The sequence below is a fragment of the Alligator mississippiensis genome, chromosome 2 (assembly GCF_030867095.1).
Source record: "Alligator mississippiensis isolate rAllMis1 chromosome 2, rAllMis1, whole genome shotgun sequence".
Lineage (NCBI taxonomy): Eukaryota > Metazoa > Chordata > Crocodylia > Alligatoridae > Alligator > Alligator mississippiensis.
This window is the reverse complement of record NC_081825.1, coordinates 289,715,680-289,735,739: the sequence shown is the minus strand read 5'-3', so window position 1 is coordinate 289,735,739 and position 20,060 is coordinate 289,715,680. Positions and strand designations below refer to the sequence as shown.

General features: G+C 46.8%; 1 protein-coding gene across 3 annotated transcripts in view; it reads left to right on the top strand.

Moving 5' to 3' along the window:
* GPR132 (G protein-coupled receptor 132) overlaps positions 1 to 20,060 on the top strand; it is a 54,652-nt gene that overhangs the window by 11,795 nt on the left and 22,797 nt on the right. For 2 of the 3 annotated variants that reach the window (XM_059723296.1, XM_006268019.4), the window contains 3 exons: positions 17,478 to 17,729; positions 18,186 to 18,246; positions 18,513 to 18,990. The gene's annotated coding sequence lies outside the window, so the exon portion shown is untranslated. The remainder of the gene's footprint in view (positions 1 to 17,477; positions 17,730 to 18,185; positions 18,247 to 18,512; positions 18,991 to 20,060) is intronic. The other variant, XM_019480021.2, reaches the window with a different exon arrangement.

Here is a 20,060-nt window from a genome sequence, read left to right as displayed (position 1 = left end):
AATTACCATTTTACTTTATCTTTGTTTTACAGAAGGTTTCCTGTTTGTCAGGCCTAGAGCATTCTCCATAATGCATTACAAAAATAAGCTCCGAATAACCACCCAAATGTGTGTATAAAGAAGGCAGGTAACCAACACAAATCTATTTGTTTGGGGTTACTTGCATCCCTCAGATGTGACATAAGATTTCTAAAGCCACGTGCTTCCATTGGAAAGCGTAAACTTATATTTGTCCTCTAAAATGAGATTCGGTCTTCTTTTGGACTAGGACGATATATACAGTCAATTAGATGTCTGTGAAAAGCTTAATACAGACAGTAGTTGGCTTATTGCCCTTTTATTTAGAGAGCTAGAACTAAGAAGCAACAGCAGAAAGGTACCTGATTAGGCTCTAAGGATTTTTTGTAATATAAGCCCTAGTACCCTTCATATCTGTAATATATACTAGCGGCCAAGCATAAATGACTTTGGAGAGAAGAGGGGTACAGGGTTACAGGTGCAACCTAATGTGGCATGTACTGCATAGATAGATGTGTGTGATGTATGGAGTTGTTTGCTGTCCCCAGGGTGCAGAACAGAATGGAGCATGTTTGGTTTTCCCGCGCTTTTGGGCTTTACTGGTCCCCACACAGGGCTAGGAAGAAATTGGTTCCTTCTTCTCTTTGTACAGATGTTGTGGGGGGGGGATTCACCTTCCACAGAAACATTAGGTGTTGGCTGTAGTCAAGGCTGGTGTTTTGACCGGGGAGTGCCAGTGGTCCTGCTTGGACTAAAACCTAGAGATTCCTGGCTAAAGGGTCTTGCCCTTCTGCTTGGGGTCCGACTGATCACCACATTTGGGGTCAGGAAGGAATTTTACCCTGTGGTCAGACTAGTATGGACTGTGAGGCCTTCCTCTGTAGTGGGGGGTATGGGGTGATATCTTTGGATATCTCAAGTGTATTTTAACAACCCTAGTAGGCAAGGTTCTTTGGGTAAATCCAGTATCTTTTATTAGACCTTTTAATAACCCTTGCAGCAGTGGGACATTGACAGTGCTCTAACCCCGTTCTTTCCCTATGGCATGTTAGGGTATGTGACAGGGAGCTTGGTGCGCCTGTCACTTTAAGAGGAGAGAAGTTGCAGGTTTGGCAGGGGCCAATTAAGGTAACACCTGACCAGAAGGGGGCTGGACTTGAGCCATATAGCCCAGAGCCTGAGCTGGTCCGCCAGTCTAGCCCCAGGACCCAGAGAGAGAGAGAAGAGCCCCTGGTAGCAGAGCTCCTAGCAGAACAGCTGAGCTGGGGTGAGCAACACTGAGCGGCACCAGGGACATTGCGACCACCCCTGGGGTGAGCACTTGCTACAGAGTGTCCTAAGTGTTTTGTGGCAGTGTGCCTTGTAGGTGTGCAACGGGGCTGTTGTGTAGTTTTAGGAACGGTTACACAAGGACTTCTATGAGATGGTTTGGATTGAGAAGTTCCTGCCTTGAGCAGAGTTTGGACTAGTGGTTCTCAACCTGTTTTGTACCAGGACCTTTTTCTAAACATCATTGGCCAGTCCCAACCCAGTGCTCCTCACTCCTGACCCACTGTCTCCTACCTTCAGCCCCCCCATGTGTGGGGTAGGGAATGGGTGTTGTTACCAACAGGATTTCTTTTTGCTAGACAAGGACTGACATGGCAACTTGTCTGATACGGTATCAAGTGAACTTTAATAGTAACCCCTAGACAATATTACAGGTTTCCTCCCCCTAATATGACTTGGCAAGTGGCTCCTTTAGATGTTACAGCAGCGACCTTCTGGGGGTACCAGGCCTCGAGTCCTCCGCTGGGTGTGTGAGATATTAGTCTCTGGCTTCCCCACTGTTCAAGTATGCTGTGACCCTGGGAGGACAGATATGGCTGCTGTGTCCCTGCTCAAACAGTGGAGAAGCCAGAAATAAAACATCCCACATACCCAGTGGAGGACCCAAGGCCTGATATGCCTGAAAGTCACTGCTGTAATGTCTAAGGAGCCACTGTCAGGTTGTATTATGGGGAGGAAACCTGTAGTATTGTCTAGTGATTGCTATAAAATTGGACAAGTTGCTGTGTCAGTCCTTGGGGGGGAAGATCTGTCAAACCTATTGGTAACATGTGTGGGGCGGGGGGGTCCCAAGCTGCCCCTTGCAGGCTGGACCTCTAAAAGCCACAGTTTCCCATGTTTTTCTTCTTTAAAGAAGAATCCATTTTTAAAGTTTGTTCGCAACCCTTTCATATATTCTTGCAACCCACTTTTGAGTCGTGACGCACGGGTTGAGAAACAGAGACTTCTTGAGGTCCCTTCCAGCCCTACTACTGTATGATGCTATGGAAGATGATGCTAGTATAGTCCAGTGTTGTTTAATATTTTTATTCTTGACCTGGATGCTGGAACAGAGAGACTCCTGATCAAGTATGCAGACACAGAACTTAAAGGGCCTGGAAACACTTCGGAGGATAAGGTTAAAATTCAAGAAGCTCTTGTCTAGTGCCCAGTTCTTCAGACTGCCAACAGAGTGAAATTAAACAAAAATGCACGTAAGGTGGTTATACATAGGCAAAAACCAAGTGCCTGGCTGAGAAATGTTTGGCTGAGAAGGTTGTGGGGGTTTTGGTAGATCACACCTTCGGCATTAGTCAGCAGCGTGATGCAGTCACCAAACAAATGCCATTTTGGGCTGTGTTAACAGGACCATAGTATGCAAGACACTAGAGGCAATAGTACCAGTTTACATGGCACCAGTTAAGCCTTAGCTTAAGTACTGTGTGCCATTCTGGGCTTTGCATCTTACGAAGGATGTGGAGCAGGGGTGTCAAACTCATCTGTAGTCTGGACCACATCTGGACCCAGGGCCAGATCCTTGGGACCAGCAGTGACTGCAGTAGAGGCAGCAACAGTGCCAGCAGTGATGGGGCAGCAGCAGCAGCAAGGTAAGCAGTGGGCCAGCGGCAGCAGTCAGAGGGCAAGTGGCTGTGGCAGTAGGGTGAGCAGGACTGTGCTGGCACAGCCTTTCTTCACCTGCCTGTCAGCAGTGCCCATGTCCAGCAGGGCCCCAGGTTCCATAGCAGGCCGTGCCCCCAAATTCCCTGCCCCTCCAGGAGCCTGGCAGGCTGGATAGAGCAGACTAGTGAATTGGATTTGGCTCCTATGTTTGAAACCCTGATAGAGGACCTGGAGAAGATTCAGAGGTGAGTGGCAAAGATGATACCGGGTCAGCATGAATGCTGTACAAAGACTGGTTGAGGAAATGAAATGCACTGAGTTTGGCAAAAAGGAGATAAAGGACAATGATAGCAGATAATGATCATTCTCATGGAATTATAATGGTAAAGATAATGCTAGCAGCAAATGTTTGAAAGGCTGCCATAAAGAAAGGGGAAAACAACTGTTCATCTTGGATGCAGAGGGCAAAACACAAAAAGCAATGGGCTTCAATTACAACAAAGCAGATGGAGATTAAATCGGGGGGGAAATGCCTTTGCTGTGAGAAGAGTAGGACAGTGGAACAGCTTCCTCAGGGAAGCTGCAGGATCCTCTTCATGGGAAGTTTTCAGGATGAAGGTGGCTAGAGAGCTGACTGAGTAGGTGCAGAAAAAACACCCCTGGCATTTGTGCAGGAAGTTGGTCTGGCTTGACTCTTGAGGACCCCTCCCATCCTGTGATTTCATGAATTGATAAGGGGTAGAAAAGCAGCCTTCTTTCGTTGTGCTTACATGTGGCTGCTTGAGAGTTTAGACCACACAGAAATGTAGGATCATCAATTTGGCTGGTCTGAAAGTACTTCAGGATTTAGCCTGCAATACCTATTGGTTAGCAGTTAAGACTCTCACTGTAAAAATTAAAAATTAATTTTCTTAGCATTTGTTTTCAGGTCTTGCATCCCACCCCTTTTCTGTATAGCATGTGGTCAGGAAACAGTAACCTCTACACCTTTACATGTTGCTAATTCTGAGTACTGGGTGGAGTATTTTTTAAACAGAATGTTAACTATTCAAGGGATGTTTTTTTAACTATCCAAGTTCTATGAATCAGGATTCAGTTGCTAGGCGTGGAAGCTAAAATTTGACTGTGCCCTGTGGTGAGGTCTTTGACCACCAATTCTTAGTCTATCGATTCTATACAACTTTCAGTTTTCAGTTGGAGCAAAACATCTTTTTCCAGAAGTTTAACCTGTGCTAATAAACGTGTAAAATGATATACAAGGTTGGAGGCCCACATATCCCAATTAAATGGGAAACCTGGATCAATTTAATTTCTGGTACAATGGCAGTAGCCTGAATTTGACCCATTCTATCTGTGTAGCAATCTTTTTTTTTGCTCAGAGATGTAGTATACAGCTGCACCCACGTTAGCATTTTATTATTTGTTTGTACTGAAGTAGCACCAAAGAGCCCCAGAAATGGACAATCCATAAAATTTCTCCTACAAACTGTTTACTCAACTGATGCTTTAAGGAAAGCAACAATTGCTTCTTTTCCTTCTCTCCTAGTGACTAGGCCCCCGTGAATCCATAGATTTCATAGACATTAGGGCTGGAAGGGACCTCGGAAGATCATCAAGTCCAGCCCCCTGCCCCAGAGGCAGGAAGTCAGCTGGGGTCATAGGATCCCAGCAAGATAAACATCCAAATCTCTCTTGAAGTTGTTCAAAGTGGGTGCTTGAACCACCTCTGGCAGCAGGCTATTCCAGACCTTGGGGGCTCGGACAGTAACAAAGTTCTTCCTTATGTCCAGCCTGAAACAGTCATGAAGGAGTTTGTGACCATTTGACCTTGTCATCCCTTGGGTCACCCTGGTGAACAGACTTTCCCCCAGATCCTGATAAGCACCCCTGATAAATTTATAGGCAGGCACCAGATCACCCCTGAGCCTGCACTTTTCCAGGCTGAAGAGTCCCATAGCGCTCAGCCTCTCATCATAAGGTCTGTTTTCCTGACCTCTGATCATGTGCGTAGCTCTTCTCTGGACTCTTTCAAGCTTCTCTACATCCTTTTTGAATTGTGGAGCCCAAAACTGGATGCAGTACTCCAGCTGCAGCCTCACCAAGGCTGAGTACAACAGGAGAATGACGTCTTGGGATTTGCTTGAGAAGCATCTATGGATGCAAGCCAGCGTTTTGCTCACTTTACTAGCAGAAGCATCACATTGAAGGCTCATGTTCATCTTGTGGTCAATCCTGACCCCCAAGTCTCTTTCTTCCATAGTGCTAGCCAATGTAGCACTGCCGAGCCTATAAGCACGCTGCAGGTTTTTCTTCCCAAGGTGGAGAACCTTGCATTTTTTGGTGTTAAACACCATCAGGTTCTTGTCCGCCCATTTCCTGAGCCTGTCAAGGTCAGCCTGGATTGCTGTCCTGTCCTCAGGTGTGGATGCTTTACCCCAAAGTTTGGTGCCATTGGCAAATTTGCCAATCTGCTTCTGAATCCAATGTCCACATCATTAATGAAGATGGTGAATAATATAGGTCCAAGGACAGAGCCTTGAGGGACCCCATTGGTCCCAGTACACCACGACAATTGACTTCCATCAACCACCCCCCTCTGGGTCCGACCACAGAGCCAATTCCCCAGCCAGCAGATTGTGGTGAACCCGAGGCCTCAATTGGCCAGTTTTGCTAAGAGATGATCATGGGATACCAGATTGAAGGCTTTTTTAAAGTCAATATATATGACATCAATCTCCTCCCCCTTGTCCAGGTGATAGGTCACCTGATCATAAAGGAAATAAGATCCACTTTCCTCCCTTTCTTGAAGATAGGCACCACATTGGCCTTCTTCCAGTCTTCGGGCACTTCACCAGAGCGCCAGGAGTTCTCGAAGATCCGTGCCAGGGGCTGAGCTATGATGCTAGCTCCTTGAGTACCCTTGGGTGTAAACTGTCTGGGCCAGCTGACTTGAAGGTATCCAGCTGCTCAAGGTGTTCCTTCATGAGGTCAGCATTGATGGAGGGTAAGGAATCTCCCTCACCCAGGCCTTCCCGTCCCGTAATGGGCTGAGGCGTCCCTTGGGACTGGTGAAAAACGGACGTAAAGTACCCATTTACAAGTTGGCTTTTTCCTGGGTGTCAGTTGTCAGTTGTCCCATCTGGTTTAGCAGAGGCCCAAAGTTGCCCTTGTTTTTCCTCCAGTTCCCCACATATCTAAAAAAGGACTTTTTATTGTTCTTGATACTTGTAGCTAGTTGGAGTTCAGTTGCAGCCTTGGCTTTCCTGGTTCGCTCCCTGCAGGTCCGGACCAGTGCAGAATATTCCTCCTTGGAGGTGGATCCCATTCTCCATCCTTTGTAGACCTTTCTTTTTAGATGCAGGAGGTCCACTAGTTCCCTGCAGAGCCAAGGGGGCTGCTGTGCCCTTTTGCTGCCTTTCCTCTGAGATGGAATAGACTTAGCTGGTGCATCCAGGATCGCTTCCTTGAGGAGTTCGGGAAGAGTGGTTGCTCCCCTCCCCTTTGGGTCGTGGTCCCTTAGGGCCTCACCAACAAGCCTCCTAAGCTTGTCAAAGTCAGCTCTCCTGAAGTCGAGGACTTCTGCACTGCTGACTGACTTGCCAGCTTTACGGCAGATGGTGAAGGTGATCAGCTTGTGGTCACTGTCACCCAACTTGCCTTTGATCATTAGGTCACTGATTAGGTCGCCCCTAGTTGCCAGTACCAGGTCGAGCCACGCTTTACCTCCTGTCGGCCCGTATACTTCTTGTGTCAGATAGAGCTCATCCATGCACTTGAGGAAACTTTGCGACCATTCGGATTTGGCCGAGCGCTCGTCCCGTGCGAAGTTGTTGAAGTCTCCCATGACAACCATAATCCATCTGAAATGCCTCTGGGTTTGGGACACAACCACCAGTCCCAATTCCACAGCTTCTGCAGAGCTGCACTAAGAGATGTCTGACAACAGTGTGCAGGCTAAAACAGGGTTTGATCCAGGACCTGATGGAGTTTAATGGAATTGGTTGTCAATGGGTTGTGCCCGTTGACGCAAATACATGTACATTAATGTGCTTTAGTTAATGCACATTAAATCTAGTACCTGCATTGTGAGGTACTAGGAAAATGCATATTAGCCTGGCTTAATGCACATTAACTAAAGCAAACGAGGGTGTAGGTTGTAGCCATGTTGGTCTAAGGGCATAGGCAGTTCTTTCGGTAACTGATATCTTTTACTAGACCAACTCAGATAGTTGGAAAATTTCCTCTTAGCAAGCTTTTGTATTTCATTAGTCTGAGGAAGCATTTGCAGTTGCTGTTCACAGGTAGTGAGTGAAGATGTAAATTGAGGATTCGGTGGGTGAGAGACAGGCGGGGTGGGGCGGGAGGCGCAGGGAATTAGGGGAATGAATGTAGTAGGAATTTACATCTTCACTGACTGCCTGTTTTGCATGCATACCAGCCCAGCCTCTGGCTTCTTAATTATTACTTCACTATTAATTCCATCTAGGAAGAACACACACCAACTGCAGGTGCTTCCTCAACCTGATGAAAGGTATTTAAACCTGAAAGCTTGCTAAGAAGAATTTTTCCAACTATTTGAGTTGGTCTAATAAAATATATCATATTTACCCAAAGAACCTTGTCTAACTAAAACAAATGCTTTTTAAGTGATGCTTAATGTGCATTAGTTTTTTTTAATGTGCATTAAATAAAAAGCATGGGTTTTTATGTGATGCTTTAATGCACACTAAAGTGCATGTGTAGATGCACCCATATATAGAGAGGGGATTTCCACCCTTGGATCTGAAAAGCAAATGAGGGAATAGTGCTCATTTTCTGAGCCTGCCTAGCCCTGGTCCAGCCACTATGCTGGAGAAGAGCTGTCTTCAGTGTTCAAGACAGTGCAGGTTGCTACTGATGATGTCACTGAGAGCCCCTTCCTGTCTTACTTTTAGTGTTAAATTGTGCACTAGGGATCTTAAGTGATGGCATCACCAACTTCTTGATGTATCTGAACTCTGTTGAATGAGGTCAGTTGGTCAGTGGCCAATTCTTGTTCAAAACTCAGCCAAATAACGAAAAGGAAACCAGGTGATCAGCTTTTTCCTGTCAAGACCACTGCCTTTGGGAGAAGTCACCAGCATCTCTTAAAGGCATCAAGTACCTTCTTTCCTCACCCTAAGCCATGTTTATGTGGGGACTGCATGACTGTAGACTTTGTCCAGGACACCCACAGAATAAGAAGCCCAATTCCTCCCATATGCCATGGTTAGCCAGGTATAGAACATGACTTGTAATCTTGGGGGTGGGCATAATTTCTGTCCTGTTTACAGATTCCTTATTAGTTGTTCAAACTATTTGCCTTTAGGGGCTGGGGCTCTTCAAAATTTTGGATTGTAAAGAAAAAAATGGCATATGTCTTTAGCTCTTTCAAAATGACTAGCTGCAGCAAGGAGAAACAGAGTAAATGACCCCAGGAGATTGTTGGAAGCCTCAGCTGCGGAGTCTGTGTGTGGGGGGGATACCCCCATTCTGACAGGCTGCTTTTGAAATACAGGCAAAAGGACCCAAAAGGTCTGCACTGAGCAAAAATGTCATCACACATTGTTTCACTTCAAACAACAAATAGCTAAAATAAGAACCAACTTGAAGTTTCTCTCCAGACTTGCACCAATCTAAGCCTTTACTGAAATTTGACTAAAATTAAAAAAATAAAACACCTTTTCCCTATCCTCTTCTTGGCTTTGGCCACAAGCATATATCTGGAGGCGAGAGGGGAAGAACCATGGTATTTCCACTCTGGCCAGAAGAGGGAAATACAAAATAGCCCACCAACATTTACTTCTCTCTTGTAATGAAATAGGTGTGGATGACTAATATGACGTAGAGGTTTCATCCACCTCTCACCTTTTCATGTCTCATTTTTCCTGTCACTAACACAAGATGACTTCCCCTATGAGTGTACTGTGAAATCTCATGACTTCTGTGAAGAGCAAAAAAAGTGTAGGAGGAGGGAACAGGGAAGACAGTTTTCTAGTTCCTGGCTCCTTTGTCTTATTATTTTGACCCTGCTGCACTATGAGATACAGAAGTCAAATAAGATTCTAGAAAGGAGCTTTCCTCTGCATCTGTTTATCTAGGCTATGTGATCAGTGCAGGTGCTGATTTATCATGGGGTCTAAGTGCTACACAGCAATCAAAGATAAGACCCTGCTGTATATGGCATTATTTTCACAGGGCCTGACTCTGTTGTCCACCAGTTTCAGTGGGGTTTGGGCAAAAGCCGCCATCTTCCTGGCTACTGCTGAGGATATCTCCTTAGTTGTTGAGTTCTGCCCGGATGCCATTTGGTTGTACATTTGAAATCAGTTGTATATCTGAAGTGCTGATTATGCTAAGTTTAGCTCCCAGTGGAAATGTTTGTAACAAAGAACTGAGTTGAGGTCTGATTTTTTTTTCCAGCTCTGGAAAAGTTGCCAAGCACAACAGAGTCCCATCAATCTAGCCTGCATGTGTCTTGCATTGTTGATTCTTAGCATGTGTTTTGGTTATGTCAAGAACAGTAATGGCATGTGGGTTCCTCTGGGTTCGTTAGCTGAAGAAATGTCCAGCAGCAGAGGGTGTTTGATTGCTGACATTTTCCAAAGCCGGTTTCAGGATCCTAGCCACTCCAGGGAAGTTTGTTTCATGAGCTTGGAAACATCCAGTCTTCTTCCACTTCTTTGCAGCTCTGCAGAAGGGGTAGAGTGAGGAGATCAACGTACATGCTGAAGCCGGAGAAGATGCAAGTGGTTTTCTCTCTGGCCCTACCAGCCTCCAAAACCAGGAGCCAGGGTTTGAGCAGGGTGCGGCCTCCTAGGGATAGCCCTTATCTCATACTCATCTCCTGAAATCTGGCAGGGTTGGGGGCCAATAATCTATATCTTCACACAGCCCTGGCAGGTGGTGAGGTGCTCTCACCCCCTTTGTATGAATGAGGAATTGAGGCAGAGAGGGTAAGATTTTTAAAGACATGCACACATGTCTGGCTCTCACTCAAATCAATGAGATTTGGTCACCTAAACACTTTTAACAATCTGGACCTCAGTGGCTTACCTGAGGCCACGCAGGGAGTGGGTAGTGAAGCCAGAGTCCTTTACTCCTCGCCACATGAACCTGAAATCACTTCACTGAATGACCACAGCTGTTGTTCTTTTCCTGCCAGCAGCTGACTAAAATGATTTGCTCTTGGCTTCATATAGACAGCTCCCTAAGCAGCAGCCGCAGCTCCACTGTGCCTCCTTTAGCCTTTCCATGCCACCATTTCACATTCTTAAATGGTTTCTGCCTCCTTCAATACTGAGAGGCAAGGATTTTTTATGGTGACCCCTTTATTGGACCAACTGTGCAGGTGGGATAGTTTGACAAGCTTTCAAATGCAAGGTGTTCCTTCTCTGGTCTTGTAGCGGGAACAAATTTAGGACTGGAGCCCACTGAGGTTGTGAGCAAGTAGGGTAAGTTAGTGTCAGGTTCACTCGCAGAGTGTGGTATGCTGCACACCAAGAGGTGGGACGTGCCTGCCGAATGCAAGTATGACACAGAATAGACACAGTAGGGATGATCACCTACCAACAGTCAATGTAGATCTGGTGAAAGAACAACTAGAGATGCTAGATATCTATAAGTCAGTAGGACCGGATGAACTCCATTCAAAAGTGCTGAACGAACTAGCCAAAGTCATCGCAGGACCCCTGGCAAACCTGTTTGAATATTTGTGGTGCTCAGGAGAGGTCCCAGAAGACTAGAAGAGGACCAGTGTTGTGCGAGAGGACCCAGGGAACTACAGGCCGATCAGCCTGACCTCAATCCCAGGAAAAGTCCTCAAAATGTCTCAAGGAGTCCAAATGCAATAAGCTAGTTGAAGGCAAAATTCTGAATGACAGCCAGCATGGTTTGTTGTGGGTAGGTCTTGTCTGACTAACCTCATCTCCTTCTACAACCAGGTTACTCACCACCTGGATAAGGGAGATGAGGTCAATGTCATTTACTTGGACTTTAGGAAGGCCTTTGACTTGGTGTCCCATGATGAGGCTCTCAGGGTAAAACTAGGGGTCTATGGGCTCAACAATTCAATGGTCAGATGTGTAGGAAACTGGCTGCAGGGTCAGACCCAGAGAGTACTAATAGATGGCTCTGTATCAACCTGGAGGAAGGTAGCCAGTGGGGTCCCCCAGGATTCAGTACTTGGACCAGTTCTTTTCAACATCTTCATCAATGATCTGGATGTGGGGGTGAAAAGCACACTGGCAAAGTTCACTGATGACACTAAGCTGTGGGGAAGTGTGGCCAGTCTTCAGGGTAGGCTGATGATCCAGGCGGACCTAGACAGATTAGGTAGATGGGCAGACCAGAACCAGATGCTCTTCAACACTGAGAAGTGTAAAGTGCTCCATCTGGGGAGGAAAAATCCTCAACAAACTTACAGGCTCGGTGGCACTACACTAGCTAGCACCATGTTCGAAGGGGACCTGAGAGTCATAATTGACCATAAAATAAATATAAGCTGTCAGTGTGATACTACAGTTAGCAGAGCAAAAAATACACTGGCATGCATCAACTGATTCATCTCAAGCAAAACTAAGGAAGTTGTTCTCCTGCTCTACTCAGCAATGGTGAGAGACCGCATTTGGAGCACTGCATCCAGTTCTGGGCACCGCACTTCAAGAAGGATGTGGAGAAGCTTGAGAGAGTCCAGAGAAGAGCCACTCATTTGATTAGAGGCCTGAAGAGCAAGCCATACAAGGAAAGGCTGACAGATATGGGACTGTTCAGCCTGGAGAAGAGAAGACTTCAGGGGATTTGGTGGCAGCTTAAAAATATATCGGGGGGAGCATCAGGCGCTAGGTGAACAACTACTCACCAAAGTGCCCCAGGGGAAAACCAGGAGCAATGGTCGTAAACTCCTAGAAGAAGGTTTCAGACTGGATATAAGGAAAAACTTCATGGTTCGTGTGGCCAGACTCTGGAACAGACTCCCAGCAGGGGCAGTGCAGGCACCTACCCTGGAGATCTTCAAAAGGAGACCAGATGCACACCTTGCTGGGTTATCTGTCCCCAAGAGTCTTTCCTGCCCAGAGCAGGGGGGCTGGACCCCATGATGTCACAAGGTCCCTTCCAGCCCTAGATTTCTGTGAATCTGTAAACCACTGCCACACTCGAAGCACACTCCCCAAATTCCCCTCACAAGTTCACAAGGCCACATACCCTCTCCAACAATCACACACAAGCATTCAGCACCAAAATGTCTTGATTTTATAGACCACAATCACCCCCTTCTCAACAGCCAGTCCTCTGAGGCAAAGGTCCTGTCACTCAGTGTCAATCTTATCCGATCCAAGCACATCACTCAGGCCACTTTCTCACCAGCTACATTCATTCACCTATCAGTCACACCCTGTCTCTCACCTGCACCTCAGAACAGACACCCATCTTTCCCACCACAAACATTCACTCAACTGGGCATCCCAGGCTGGTAAACCGGGTCAGTGGGTGAAAAGTTTACTCTTTCCAGAGTCTCAGAAAGGATACCGTAAGCAGTTTCACAAGCCACCATTACAACACAGACTAACCATGCAATCACTGGAACAAACTCTCTTCTCTAACCGTCTGACCCTTTTTCTTTTGACGGGCTGGGAATATTTCTCTCGGGGTCTTTTCTTGGTCCAGTATAGGCAGTAGTTGTTTGATGACTTCCAGGTGTAGGTGATCACCAGGGGTGTGCATCACAGGGGGTTTCTTTTTGTATTGCAGCAGGTTACTGCGGGGTATTTCGATGGGTCTTTCAGATATAGTTCATTTCTCTACCAGCGTGTCCTTGTTGTATAAATGCAAGGAGCAACAATTTCTTTGGGTGGTATGTTTTATTGGCCCAACTATGTAGTTGAGATAAAGTTAGAGAAGTTTTCAAATGTAAAACTTTGTTCCTCAGGTCTCTGAATACAGGAAGCCAAACACAGCAAGCTAAGCACAGCACATGGAAGGGGCTGAGAGAAAGTCTCAGATGTAGCAGGTACACAATTAGCAAAAGAGAAGCCAAGTACTGGGAGATCAGGGCCTAACAAAGGGAAGAATGGATGGGTCAGTCTCAACATTCTTGTGTGGAAAGTATTCACAAGTTGGATAAATTGTAACAGGCCATAAATCCAATGTCCGTGTTTAGCCTTTGGTTCTTAGTGTCCAGCCAGCTTATGATTTTTGTTCCCAAGTTCTCCTTTTAAAGGTGTGAGGTAGATTTCCCTTGAGCATGAGAATAGTGAGGTCAGAGACGGAGCAGTTGTTCTGGGAGAAATGTGCTCCTAACAGCGAGTGTGTGTCTCTGTCCTTTACATATTTTTCCCATGAGAGTTCATTGTCTTGCATAGTTGCTGTTTAGTTTCATCCATGTAGTTGCTATGAGGACATTTGGTGCACTGGATCAGGTATACTACATTTTGGGAAAAGCATGTGTAGGAACCATGGATTTTGATAGTTCCTTTGTGGGGGGTGTTGATAGTAGTGGCGGTGAAGATGGCTGACAGGCATTTTTTGCCAAGGCAAGGCTGCGTTCCACTTGATGTCTGTTGGGTAGGGGAGAGTTTGCTTCTGATGATGAGTTGGGCAAAGTTGGGGATCTGCCTGAAAGCCAAGAGTGGAGGAGCTGGGAATATGTCTCTCAATGTCCAGTATTGGTTGTAGTTGTCTGAGGATTCTTCACATTGGATCCAGTGTGGGGTGGTAGGTGATCACTGGGAGGGGGTGGTCGCAGAGGGTTTTATAGGGGGGTTTCTTTTAGTATTATAGCAGGTTACTGTGAGGTATTTAGATAGCTCTTTCAAATATATAGTCTATTTCTTGACTGGAGTGTCCTGCTTGTATAAAGACAGATTTTAGGTGGTCATTGTGGATGTTCTCCTCCAAGCAGAGGTGGTATCTGAGGGCCTGGCTGTAGATAACAGCTATTTTGGTCTGCTTGGGACAATTGCTGTTCCTGTGGACATAGGTGTGTTGGTCTGTGGCTTTTCCCTATGCAGTGGTTTTCAGAGTGCCATCCTGGACATGGACTGTGGTGCCTAGAAGGTTGATGTTAGTGTAGGAGCAGTCCAGAGAAAGTTTAATAGAGGGATGATGGTTGTTAAATCTGTGGTGGAAACTGATAAGTGTGGTTGTATAAAGGCAGAGGTTAGGCTGGCCAAGATGTAACACACCTGACATGGAGACTAACACATGGTTAGCATCATTGGACATAAAAGGTGGGCATCGTGAGTGTTCTCAGAGAACATGCAGTGGTATTTGAACGCCTGGCTGTAGATTACATCGTCTTTGGCATGCTTGGGATGATTGCTGGTGTTGCGGACATAGACTTAGTGGTCTGTGGGCTTCCTGACCTAACAAAGAATGTCATAGATTCATAGATGTTAGGGTCGGAAGGGACCTCAATAGATCATCGAGTCCGACCCCCTGCATAAGCAGGAAAGAGTGCTGGGTCTAGATGACCCCAGCTAGATACTCATCTAACCTCCTCTTGAAGACCCCCAGGGTAGGGGAGAGCACCACCTCCCTTGGGAGCCCGTTCCAGACCTTGGCCACTCGAACTGTGAAGAAGTTCTTCCTAATGTCCAGTCTAAATCTGCTCTCTGCTAGCTTGTGGCCATTGTTTCTTGTAACCCCCGGGGGCGCCTTGGTGAATAAATACTCACCAATTCCCTTTTGTGCCCCTGTGATGAACTTATAGGCAGCCACAAGGTCGCCTCTCAACCTTCTCTTGCGGAGGCTGAAAAGGTCCAGTTTCTCTAGTCTCTCCTCGTAGGGCTTGGTCTGCAGGCCCTTGACCATACGAGTTGCCCTTCTCTGGACCCTCTCCAGGTTATCCGCATCCTTCTTGAAGTGTGGCACCCAGAATTGCACGCAGTACTCCAACTGCGGTCTGACCAGCGCCCTATAGAGGGGAAGTATCACCTCCCTGGACCTATTCGTCATGCATCTGCTGATGCACGATAAAGTGCCATTGGCTTTTCTGATGGCTTCGTCACATGTCTTCCATTTGAAAGTATGTCTGACTCTACCCCAACTACACAGTTAGTTCAATAAAAGATATCTTACAAAATCCTTACCTCACATAATTTTTGGACCATCATGGCTATTGAAGGAACATCACTCCCTCAGCACCAACTAGGAGTGTGCAAAGCGGGCCCTATTCAATTCAGGTTTGGATTCAGCCCAAATCAGGGACGGTGATTCGATCCATTGATTCGGATCGCTGTCCCTGATTTGATTGAGCCGAATCCCAACCTGAAGATTCGATGCTGATTCGGAGAATCAGTGATTCGGATGTAGACACAGCTTTAAATGTTTTTACTACATACCTCTAGGTACCAGGCATGGCTCGTGAACACTGCAATGCTGGAGTGGATGGAGCATCCCACAGGAGCGCAGGGGGACCCTCCACGTACTCAGCAGTGAACCCAGAAGTGGACCAGAAGTACCACCAAGGGGACCCTGATCAACCACAGGGGGACCTCAGGAACTGACCCCTGGAAGGCACGATGGCCTGGGTACTCTACCACCTGCAGTGGTGTTCTGGCAGCAGTGCAATCCACAAAAGGTGGCAGTTCTACTTACAGCAGGGGTTGGCAACAGAAGGCCCACAGAGCCAGCGGATCTGGCCTGCAGAGCTGGAAGGCTCGTCCCCTGCTCACTCCCAGTGACGAGCTGCAGTAGAGCTGGGCACCTGAAAGCTGTGCCCTCATCACTGCTGCTCCTCCCCACCCCTATTTCCTGGGTACAGTGCAGGTCCTCCTTGGCTTGGGTCCCCTGTGCTTTCTTCAGGCGTCACACACTGCCGGCCATCACTCCCTCCTGGCGCCTCTGCACTACACTTCTCTCCCCTGACCTGCTCCCCTGTCAAAGCTGGCCGCAGGGTCTGGGCTGCTGACTCAAACAATCCCCCTGGCCAGTACACACACACCTGCCAGACACTCAGGAAAGGGTTTTGTCACCACCTTGTCCTGACTTTCTATGGGATGCCTCCCCCAGGTAACTAGGGTCTGGCGACCCCTAAATCCACCTTTCCCCACCATGAACCACATGGATGCCATGGCTCCCTGCAGCCTGTGTCCCGTCTCCTTCAACCCTGCACGCAGGTGGACTGGGCCTGTCTCCCTCTGGTCCCTCCTGCTTGTGCACACTCCCCCCCGCGCAGGACATGTGGGTTCCTTCCCTGCTAGGCCCTAGCACTGCTCTCCTCCTTGCCCCAGGGGAGATTCCTGGGTGCAGATGTCTCCCCGAGCCTGCAGCAAGTCCCCCAGCGGCTCTGCACCACACAGGCAGGCTCCCTCCAGCCCCCAGCCTGTGGTGTGGACTGTTTCTCTCCCTTCCCCTAGGGAAGGGGGGAAAAAACCCCTGTTATCCAGGACCTCCCTAGCTAATACCTGACATGGATTTTGTGTGGAGGCTTCCACAATGGCCCCTGTTCCCATTTTTTCTCCCCCAGAATGGGTCCCTCCAGGCGGGCTTCATCCGCCCACACTATAGTGCTGTCTTGGGACAAACATCCCACTTTCGCAGCACATTGTCTCTAGAGGGGCAGCTTTCCCATGCTGCTGCCCAGCTGTGCTCCTCATGAGACACTCCCCCTTTAGGCAATCACAACCTTTCTGCTTGTTACGAATGTAAGAAACGGCTCTAGGAACCCCACTGCCCACATCCCCTCAGGTCGAATAAGACCTGTCCACCACCACCCTCTGGGTGCGGCCCTCCAGCCAGTTATTGACCCATCTGACCGTGTAGGCATCAACACCACTGTCTCCTAATTTCTTACTGAGAATGGGGTGAGAGACCATGTGGAAGGCCTTCCTGAAGTCCAGAAAGACTATATCCACTGCGACACCTGCATCCAAGGACTTGGTGACCTGGTCATAGAAGGTCACCAGGTTGGTTTGACAAGACCTCCCCCTAATGAACCCATGCTGGTTGCCCCTGAGCATAACCTCCCCTGCTGGTCCTTCCTGGACATGTGCCAGGATAATTCTTTCAAAGAGCTTCCCCAGGATCGAGGTAAGACTCACGGGCCTATAGTTTCCTGGGTCCTCCTTCCTCCCTTTTTCGAAGATGGGGACCACATTGGCCCTTTTCCAGTCCTCCGGCACATCACCTGAGCACCATGAGTGCTCGTAGAGCTGTGCCAGAGGTCCCGCAATGACCCCTGCTAGTTCCTTCAGCACTCTGGGGTGGAGATTGTCAGGACCAGCAGATTTAAATACATCTAGTCTGGAGGGTTCCAATTCGATCCAGAGAGATTAAGGGTCCTCTGATTTGATTTGGATTCAGAGATTTGGCCACCAAATCGAGCTGAATCTCCACCGAATTGAATCAGGGACCGAAGCTTTGCACAGCCCTAATACCAACACCTTTTGCTCTAACGTTATCCTTCTCTTCTAACACCACCTTCTTCAGTTTCTCTAAGTGATTATGTCTGCTGTCCTTGTAGTACCTGAGCATCCCACAAAGATTAATAATATTATCCTTACAACTTCCAGGAGGTGGCAAAGAATTATCCCCGTTCTACAAATGGGAGAACTTAAAGGAACACAGAGAGATTTTGGTCCTTCTCCCCATGCAAGCATCCTGTCTCATGGAGGGTTTCAAGTTCCTCATATGTCTTATCTAAGCTTTTGACTGCACTGGTCTCTGCCTGACCCTGACAACCAGCTCTGAAAGGCAGTCCTATCTGATGTACCCCAAGCCAAATGAAAAATGCACTGCATCTCTCACTGCCTTGCTCACTGCAGGTAAAGTGGGGTGAATGGATGCTGGGATCAACTAAGGCACCTTGTATATCTTGTCTTATGCCACAGCCACCTAAGTAAGGGAACCAGCTGAGGTTGAAGTTGTTGGCTATTTTATATAGGGTTATCTCAAATCCCCTGCTCCTCCAATAGCGAATCAGTGATCTGATGCCAAGGAGTGATTGGGGACAACCCTGCCTGGGGACAGCCTACAGCAGAGCCTCTGAGACGTAGCATATAGGTTGGTACGTGCCTGAGAGATGAGCTGCCCCAGAGACCAGCCTTGTGGCTGGACATCATTTTCAGACTCCCGCTAATGGCTGTCTGGCACTTGTGAGAGTCATCAGTTTGCATGCCCCTCCTCCACAATGTGGCTGTGGTTTTAACGTCATGCTCCATTGTAAAAGGCAGTAGCTGTGGGATCTTACCCATACCATATTGCTTGTCTCACTTCTCTAGGACCAAGGACTCAGAGAAGTTTCATCCCAGGACCAAGAGCTGTTTCATCTCTGGAAGCAAGGTAGGGCACAGTTATTTGTGCAGAGAGTCCTGACAACTAAAGACCTTTAGAAACCCATGGCTTTGGGGCATCATGAGAGACAGACGCCGCTTTTTCTATCCCCCGGGCATGTTCCTGCGGGAGAGAAAACACGTGAACCAGGACGGGGCTCCCTGATCTACATTGTGTTAGATTCTACAACCGTCAAACTCTTTCACTTCCCCAGCACCCTTCCTGTTTATCCTTTGCAACACTAACAAACTTTTTCTTTTCTTTTGCCCTTTCAGCCACAGCTGGATGTTCTCTCGCATTTCAGCTCCGACTGGGACGTTTTGAGCGCTGATGCATGCCTAGGTAAAATGTGTTGTGGTGTAGCCAATGTAGATATTTCTTGCTGCAGCGTTTTTGTTCAAATGGAAGCCTTGGGCTTTAGTAGTATTCATGCCTAAGGAGGCTCTGAAAATACGTATCTGGGCTGAGGACCAGCACTCCCTGCTGAAGTCGAGTACACTAGTGAAGAGCAAGGTGTTACTCAAACATGAAATAGCTTCAGAGTTTTTTGGTAAACCGTGAATTACTGAAATCCCTCTAATCTGCACGTTGAGAGGGATTGCTAATTGCATGGTGCATCAGTTTCCTGGAGTTTTTCTCAGACGGAGCAGTCTCTGCCAGTACGGACAAAATCGGAACAGCACTGCCACTCCTCCCAGACAGCGAGTCAAGGAGGAGGACAGAAACAAGGTTGATTTCTGAGCCAGGAGCAAGGTATTGATTCTATTTAACAAATCTCTTTCCTTTTCTTTTTATTACTAATTCTTCATCTTTTGTTTTCAGACATGTGGCAGCTTGCATGTGGTAAAGAAACATAAACTTGTAACTCTACAAAATACAGCTCATCTATATGAGATTGATATTCATCTAGGTTCTAAGGAACAAAATATTCATTAGAGATCCATTAAAGCACTTTTTACCTGTCTTCTGTCAAAATTAAAATGCCTTTTTCTATAGGGAACGCATGCTTTCATTGAAAAGCATCAGCAGTTCCCATCAGTGGTAACTGATAATTTAGTCCACAGTCCACAGAGTAAAAAATATATTACTTAGATCTGGGTTGGTTTAGGGATTTGAGTGAAGTTTGATGTGGAGGTTTTCAACTGGGTGAGGATATAAAATCTCACTTGGCACAAGAAGTCAGATTCTGTTGGGTAAAGTGAGTGGAATCGCATGGATAGAACATTTCCAACCCAAACTGTTCCTTCTTTTTTATTGTGCTAGAAAAACAAGCATTTATTATTAGCTTTATTAGCTGCACACTTGCCACGTGAGTTTTCTCCTCTGCATTTTTAGTTGTAAAGTATTCCTAACCCCAGTTACTCAAATATCATGACTCAGCCTTCCCCCCACTAAAATCATGTGATTGATTTAAAACGCCTCAGATATTTTTTTGAAAGAAATATAATATTTTGTCTTCATCTTATTTATCTTCTGGTTTTAGAAAATTTATGGCACAGGTCTCATTTTAAAGCTTTCCTCAGAAAGCATGAGGTTTAGAAACTTACTTTCTTTTTTAAATGCAACTGAGATTCTTGCAGCTATTTCAGTTTGCTGCTGGGCTGTAAGAATAGCATAAGTCTCGTGAAAAAGTTACAAGATAGCCAAATTACTCATACCACACTAGAAGGGTTAACTAAGTTGTGTTCCTCTCCCTCTTTTTCTTGTGTTAAAATTGTTAGCATCTCAATAGGAAAGTGCATTATTAAACAAGAAGAATGCTGGGGAAATGAAAAAGTTTAAGAGTCATAGAGTCTAATACAATCTTAATTTTGGTGGCTAGG